The sequence below is a fragment of the Perissodus microlepis genome, chromosome 8 (genome assembly GCF_051167445.1).
Source record: "Perissodus microlepis isolate ML-2025 ecotype Zambia chromosome 8, ASM5116744v1, whole genome shotgun sequence".
Taxonomy (NCBI): domain Eukaryota; kingdom Metazoa; phylum Chordata; class Actinopteri; order Cichliformes; family Cichlidae; genus Perissodus; species Perissodus microlepis.
Window position 1 is genome coordinate 21,326,265 of NC_140468.1, and position 8,047 is coordinate 21,334,311.

Consider the following 8,047-nt stretch of genomic DNA (forward strand, 5'->3'; position numbering starts at 1 on the left):
CTGCTTCTATGTGTTTGTCTAGTCTCGTCTAACTCTAACCCTCAAAGAGTTTCCCAGTCTTGTTCTCTAAAACCTAAAGAATTATGGATTTGATCAACTGCTCCCGTAATGGCATTGACACCCTGCTAGGCTTGGGAGAGCCCGATTGTCCTGCAGAGACGTTTGCTGCCGGATACTCGATGGTCGGTTGCGTCGTGTGTCTGGCGACACTCTCGATGGAGGACAATGAACGACATCTACCAATTTGGAACCACGATAACAGAGTTCGGGCTGATTGGAGCTGGCTTGGAGCTGGCTTGGAGCTGGCTTATCGAAGAACAAGAAGCGGCTACAGCTGTTCAAAATTCCATAAGTCTGGCAGACATGATAGACGATGGCAGGGCTTTGAGTACTCAGACTGTGTTTTGAATGCAATATGGATAAGATCTTGGAGAAGAACAACGGGAATTGAGATAATTGGTGACCAGTGATGGACATTAGACCAACTGTAAAAATTGGATGCAGTTGTTCGCACTAAACCAAAACATTCATCATCTTCACTCATGCGGCCCCCCTGGCGCCAGCTGAAGTCCTGCCAAGGTTGAAGCCGACCGGAACAACAAATTCTTCCCATGATAACAGGATTGTTGTCAGAACTCTTTGTCCCTCCTTCAAGGCTACCTGGATCCACTGGAGACTGTTGACCTTCGCTTAACCGGGCGTGGTGACACTTTCTCTCAGCTGAACACGGGATACACACATGCACACGCACGAAACATGTACTGATACTGATACGCCCTCACTATCACCCTCCCTCCCCCGAATCCAACGCCTCCTGCTTACCTCCCATCCAATGTGGACAACGGATCAGCTGGAGGCGCAATCGAAGATTGCAGCGGTCCCAGATCAGCTGTACACACTGGAATACTCTCCCATGTTGCTTGTCTGTGTTTTATTGTGTTATGGTGTGTTGATTAGAGATGGGTATCGAAACCCGGTTCTTGTTGAGAACCGGTTCCCACTGTTTCAATTCCTTGGAATTGTTTGCCATTTTTGCAAACAATTCCCTTATCAATTCCAGTTCCCCCGAATGACGTCACCACGTTGCGGAGCATCATTTACCTGGCAGGAAACACGGCGCCTAAGCGGCTCAAACGCTCAAAAGTTTGGTTATACTTTACGAGAACGGTTGACAACAGGGCAACTTGCAATACTTGCAAAGTAGATATTTCATTTAAGAGAGGAAACACTATGAATATGCAAAAGCATTTGCTCACAAAACACGCGATGACCTTAAATGAATGTCGTGTTTTTAATTCTGCTCCGGACTCGTGAATCTCAACCCAGCAGCAGCGGTAACGTTTGCATGTCCTTTCCCGTTAATGCGGCAGATAAATAATCAACAGTGCATATTATGTTAGCGCGATCTGCCTTATTACAAAACCTGCCATTACTGTGCATTTAGGTGACCATGATGAGAGAGACAGACAGAGTCTGGCTGCCTCAGATGCTGGCAGTTCTTGCTGCAGTCTACCGTTAGCGTCTCCTTTCAGGCCAGGATAGACGAATGTCACAGAGCAGTGACTAAGTTTGTGGTAAAAGGCTTGCACCCATTTGCTACAGCAGATGCCCCGATTTTCGGTAAGTGAATGTGTTTAATTGTAGGCAGGGACATTACTGGATATTCTTGTGTAATTACTACAGAAGAATATTTATTTTTTTATTTTACATTTACAATTTTTTTTTCCTGGGGACCCCGTGAAACCCCATTGAAGAGCCGTAGGCTGTGGATCTCTTAAGATGTCACTGTTGGGTTTGTAAGGCCATGTTACTCCTAAATTTCTATCTCGTTCAAAGAGAAGGTATAAAACAAAGTTCTAAGCTAATCGACCTTAGTGTTCTCCTTTTTTTTTTTAAAAAAGAATTGATAAGAGAATCGTTAAAGAATCGAATCGTTAAACAGAATCAAAAATGGAATCGGAATCATGAAAATCTTATCAATACCCATCCCTAGTGTTGATATCTGTGCATTCCTGTATTATCCTTTTGTGTAACACATTTCGATGTTTTTTTTTCCCTTGCTACCTAGCCTGACCTGTCTCCCCAATGTGATGTTTGTGTATTGTATGTACGGTTGGCAAGGTCTGTCATCTCGGTTGTGAGCAACTGCAACTGACAAATAAAGGCTATCTCATCATCATCATCATAATGCTCAGGTCAGGTCTCACTGTGTAAAGCCCCACTAGTTTGTTTTAATAATTTAAGTTTTAATTATCCAGTTCAGCTAGATGGACCTATGAAGATATTTAATTTTTCTCACTTTGCATGCTGCCGACTACCAAGGCGACACAGTAAAACTGCCAGCTGACCAGCTTTTGTTGAATCAGAGGAAAAGAAATTGTCATCAGTATGTTTCTTCAAAGCAGCTCTTAAATGAAGTTAAGTATGAAACAGCAATGGTTTTAAGGATTCAGTTTTCAATCATGTAATTAGACTACTATAGCAACTATGCAAGAATTTACTAGAACAATTATGTCTAGCGTAACTTTGACAGCGAATACTCTGAGGCCTCCACGTCACTTTCATATTCAGTTCCCCGTTCAATCCAAATGAGCTCAGCTTCTTTCATGTACAACATTTAGCCGCATCCACCACAAAGCAAAAATGTCAGCTTTATTTGCCAGAGGTATCCTTCTGCGCACAGACCAGAAATACCATGCAAAACACTCCTGGACATGCTTTTCAGAAAAAATCATTTAGCATATCAAATATAGGCCACACAGGAGGGAGAGGGCGTATTCAAGCTCTGTTTTACTTAGTATGTGTAGCTCTATCCCAGCGCTGCAAAGAGTATGTCTAAACAAATGGTACATGATCATTTCTCCTATGTGAAGGAAGAGCAGTGCAAAGGTTTTCAGGATCCCTGTGAGACAGGTAAATCCCCAGCTTTTAAGATGGAACTCAGCAATCTGATGGAGTGTATCAAGCTATCAGCCCCATCAACCTCAGTTGTTAGAAAGCAGCGAATCGTGCATGTGTGGAAGCCTGCAAGAAAATAAAATAATCTATGTAAAGGAATTGTGGAGCTGCAAATCAAGTCAACCTACACAGGTAGGTTTGAACCACTTGAATAAGAAATTATAATCACAACAGCACAAACCTAGACGACCACAAAGGTAAGATGGGCCAAGATCTACATATAACTGAATGGAAAAAAAAAAAGCAATCATCTCTGTCTCAACATGAATCAGGAAATACTTAACTGTGCAAGAAGCTGTTAAACTAGCTTATTAATTATTTAGTCTGCACAGGTAAGATTCTGCAGCTTTCCAGATGAAAATCAAGCAGGACTCCGAATGTAAGCTGCTCTCACCACAGCCGGGCTGGCTTTTGAACGCTCTGCCAGGCTCAAGCATCAGGAATGTTTTCTTAAGACACCAGCTCCAACCATTTAATTAGCTAATGTATGTTATTATCCTGCTCTTAATGATAAATGTTTTTACACATGTGAAAACACACTGAAGCAGCTCAGTAGAACTAAGGTTTAAAACATTTTTTAAAGAAAAATTGCCATAGCAGTGGTGCAGGTTTTTTGACAACTGGCTCAGTTATCAATTAGGATTAGTTTGTACATGCTAATCTGAAAATAAATGACAATACTACAGCACTACAGTATTTTTAAACCCATCAACCCGCTTTTATAAACACATGTGGCACATGAAAGTTGCAGCTGTATCAGAATTCAAATTAAGCACACGTGGCACAGCTACTGCCATCCACTGACACACTGGTGGTGGGCAAATAAGGTCTCTGACAGCCAGACAGAACTAAACAGATAACTGTGTCAAAAAGTAGCAGATATGGCTATTCTCCCACACAGCTGTCCATCACGCTGTCACTGCTGGGAGCTGATCCTTCTTTTCCCATCTTGTCTACCTTTGTTCCGTTTCACCCAGAAAAGAAAAACCATAAACGCGAGATTCTTGCAAATATCAAACAGTTCCAAGTTATCTGGGTGACCACAGTCGATTCCACCAGCAGTATCACTTTTTATCTTCAAAGCGCTCGCACTCAGCCAAAGTAGCTGCTGCTGATAAGAGCTCACAAGGCCTTATTCAGTGCCAAATTCTGGTACCAATGAAGGCCCTGAATGACACTTCTCTCATAGCCGTCTGCAGACACAAACCACGAGGGCTTTATTGTTAAACTTCCTGTAATCTTGGCCTAGATTTCAAGCTGTCTGACAAACTGCTGATCAAGTAATTGACAATACTCTGAATAAGAAAAACCAAAATTTTAAAAAAGAAAAACAACAACAAAAAAAAAACAGGCAGATAATTTGTGTGAGTATCACATGCCTCATGGTAGCAGACAGGAAACACACCACAAGAAAAGCTTAACCAATCTATAAAGCAGAGGGGCACATGCTATAATACCAGTAAATAGACCCATCCCCTAGGCTCCAGACTGGGGATCCGCTCATTCAGCTTTTTCCAGTGCTGATAGGATACCAATACCTTGGCTTTAGGTATCTGCCAGTATCAAAATAAATAAATAAAATAAAAAAAATAAAAAAACTGGGTTAGAACAACAAAGGGACCTAAAGCATCCGATGCCACCTCTGCGACATGTAGAAGAACAACATGCGCAGAAAAGGAGGCGGTGGAAAGCAGAAAGCAGTCTCAGGTGTGATTCCATTTTTCAAAATAGTGCTTTCTGCATTATTTGTAGCTCAAAATTCAATACAAGGCAATACATCTAATCTGAGGAAACGCCTGGTCAAACACAAAATATTCCTACAAACTGAAGAGTGCACTGTTTGACAGCCTGAAAGCCAATTTCAATTAGGACCTGCAGGTAGCGTCATCATAGTTGTCGCCAACATATAAGAAGTTCAGCTCATGGATGATGATGAAAATTTTAGAATGGTGACAATCTACAGGTACCGAACCAGGCAGCTGGATAAGCTGCTGACAGACTGGATTTTCCCCCCACCCTGTCGGCTAGTTTAGCATTTTTAAACTGGCTCCGCTTAAGTGTCTTATCAGCATGCTGTTTACAGTAAATAAATGCATTATATGAGACCGCACGTCCACAACCCAAGTATGTAAACATAACTGATAACAGTCTAACATTACTATTTAATACTGTAGTAGCAAACACTGTGACAGCGATGTCAAATCACAGACGCCGTCTGAAAACAACAACCGACGACCGGAGCAGTGTGTAAAATGTTGCAGATAATGAAGAGGACGTGTCACAATTCATAATGTACAAAAAAATGATTGTTTTCCTGCTCAGAAATTCTGGGCCCTTCTTTTAAGAAGCTTAATTTATTTAGGTTAATGTATATGATATTAGGGCCTCTGTAGGCAAAAACAAAGCAATATGGACCAACCTTTTGTGTCCATAATCTAAAAGTGCAGAGAGGCACAACCGTCTCTGCTCTCAGCTGTGACTGTTTGAACTGTGACGTGCTGGGTTAATTGTTGTATTTGTGTTAGGGCTGGTCCCAGCAGAAGAATTAAAGCAGGACGAGCACTGCATCGCTACCGTGAGGACTGGTTTTATGTCAAACAATGACTCCACTCTCCAAAAAAAAAAATGATGCTACACACTTGTGTCTACTAATAAAATGGCCTGCTGATGGGTGTCTAGATACAAACAGTTGTCACAGAAAGACAACACAAATCAGCTGAAAACATGGTAAAATTCATAAGTTAAGAGGCTTATAATCCCTCGGACATTTCAGTATCAAGATGTCAGAGTGGGCTCGATGTGGATTCATAATCCTGGCTCTGCAGGCTACCTTTTGCTTTTGGTGCAGGAATCAGATTTCTTGGATCTTTTGGCCTGACCATCCCTGTCCTCTTGGCAGGTTGTTCCCAAAAGCCCCGCTAGCAATGTGCAGTGCACTGTGAGAGCTGCATCGCCCGAATATGACGACAGAAGCACTTCAGTGTAACCAAGATGCACATAGTGAGTGCACAAGCTGCAACCTGGGGTGATTTCTGCCTAACCCAACTTTGGTCATATAATAAAATTCTTAATACAGCTAATAATCTCGTGTGTTAGATAAGAAACACACAATCCTCTGATCTCATCCCTGTTTATAATAAAGACAGGAGCTAAGAAATGCTCTCACACTGATGCAACTGGCAAAAAAAGGAGTACATTTGTCAATCTGCAGGTTAAATCATCACATTAAAAACACACACAAGCACAAAGACTGCAGTCTGAGCCTGATACTTATATACCTCTGTGATGTTACAAGCTGTACAGCTATGCTGCCAAACACAAAACATAAAAAAAAGCAGAAAACCGGTGCTGAATAAAAACAGGGTGTATTCAAAGGCGTTAATAAGTGATTTCTGTTTACACTGGGGATGTAGGTGAGCACAAGCTGGAGGTCATAGCGGTTTCCTTGAGGATTTCACGAGTGGCAAACACCACCCGGTTCACGCTTGGCGGTGTAAGCTGTGCTAATGACATGGATAGGTATACTTCCCAGTGTAGCCGCTCACTCTGGTTGCCTTGTACCATTTAGGCCAGACCTGTCCTGCCTGCTGTGGTGCTGGTCACCCTATACGTTATGGTGACACCTATTTAGAGTAACGTGTGTGACCCACATTTGTCCGTTCCCCTCCCAGCAGTTGACAATAACACGTCAAACATGTCTCAGTGGGAGAAAAAAAATCCATATGTCGAGCTCACCCCTCTCTGGTTAATTCCAACAGTGTCGACCCCGCAGTCGCCACTCGCTGCCTGCTGCCGGAGACACAAGCTGGACGGTGTTTAGGAGGAAAACAGCGCTTTAATCCCTTTCTTCCCTCCGGTTACACTCCCGTTTCGTCACACTAGCAGGCTGGGAACACCGCAAGATACATGTGTAGCTTCTACGCAACCTAGTCTCAGTGCTTCCGCGACCCAGGCAGTTTCTGCCATTTCATACCAACGTCGTCGAAACCTTCCGATGTTTCCTCGGCTGCACAATGAGAACCAGGGGGGCGTTCAAAACCGCCTGCGCGTTCCCGGCGGCTACGTCTGCAAAGCGGAAGCGACGGTTTTGCAACGTTTTGGAATGATGTCGCGTTCAATGGGAATGGGTGGATGTTAACTACTTGCTAAAGGGTTATTTAAAAACCTGAAGGGTACAACTACTCATCTTCTACTGAAAACGTTATACAAAAGTGACGAGTAACATTTAAAATAGCGCTAACAAAGTATTATCAGTTTTATAGCTGTTTTCTACACCTAGCTATCAAGCAAATGTAAGACAGGTTCACATAAAAAATAACTTCCAGTTAATCTTATACATGTTAAAGCGGCAAATGAAAATAATTTTGTCCTGAATGACAATTTAAAGGTATTTATAGACTACTTTTATGCGGTGTAGCCTTTGCTTTACTTTTCTAGATAAAAACCTTTCATTAAAAGTACAAAAGTTGGTCCATAGCATCATACTTTGTAACATTTTGACTTATCAAGGCCTCAAAATCAACATATATGCCATACATATAATTAAATTATGTATAAGTAAAATACATATGACATTTTATTCAGCACCCTACACAGATTTGGTGTTGGAGAGGCAGTCTCCCATTGAGTAAGAGAACGGTACACAGACGGGCTCACACCACAAAGATTCACACCACAGCTCACTATCTCCATCTTTGTTTGCCATTTTCACTGACCTGCTCACTGCAGCAGCGCTAATCAGTGATGCCCAATTATCAGATCAACACCTCGAAATAAGAAATCACACAGTGGACTTCAATATTTCATCGCTATTTCATAGCTTATGAACTGCAATATTTATCATTCCAGCCCCACATTTTCTAATATATAATTATACACAGCTTTACACATCAATTACCTTCTTTTATTTAGCTGTTTATCATTTTTTCTATTATAGTACGTCTATTAAATCATTTTTTTTTTCTAAATGATATCATGTTTTTTGGACTGAATAGAGCCTCACACATCACATCTACTGTTTTCATTCCATGTCCTGTCAGTACCTTGTCTCCACACGTCATCCTGTTGTCTATATAGAAAAAAAAAATGC

General features: G+C 41.8%; 1 protein-coding gene across 3 annotated transcripts in view; it reads right to left on the reverse strand.

The window, feature by feature from the left end:
- Positions 1-6,996, reverse strand: part of mapk8b (mitogen-activated protein kinase 8b) — a 34,301-nt gene extending 27,305 nt beyond the window's left edge. Inside the window, exon 1 of one of the 3 annotated variants that reach the window (XM_084938180.1) lies at positions 6,694-6,996. The gene's annotated coding sequence lies outside the window, so the exon portion shown is untranslated. The remainder of the gene's footprint in view (positions 1-6,693) is intronic. The other 2 variants (XM_084938179.1, XM_084938181.1) reach the window with 2 other exon arrangements.
- Between the last annotated feature and the right edge of the window lie 1,051 nt (positions 6,997-8,047).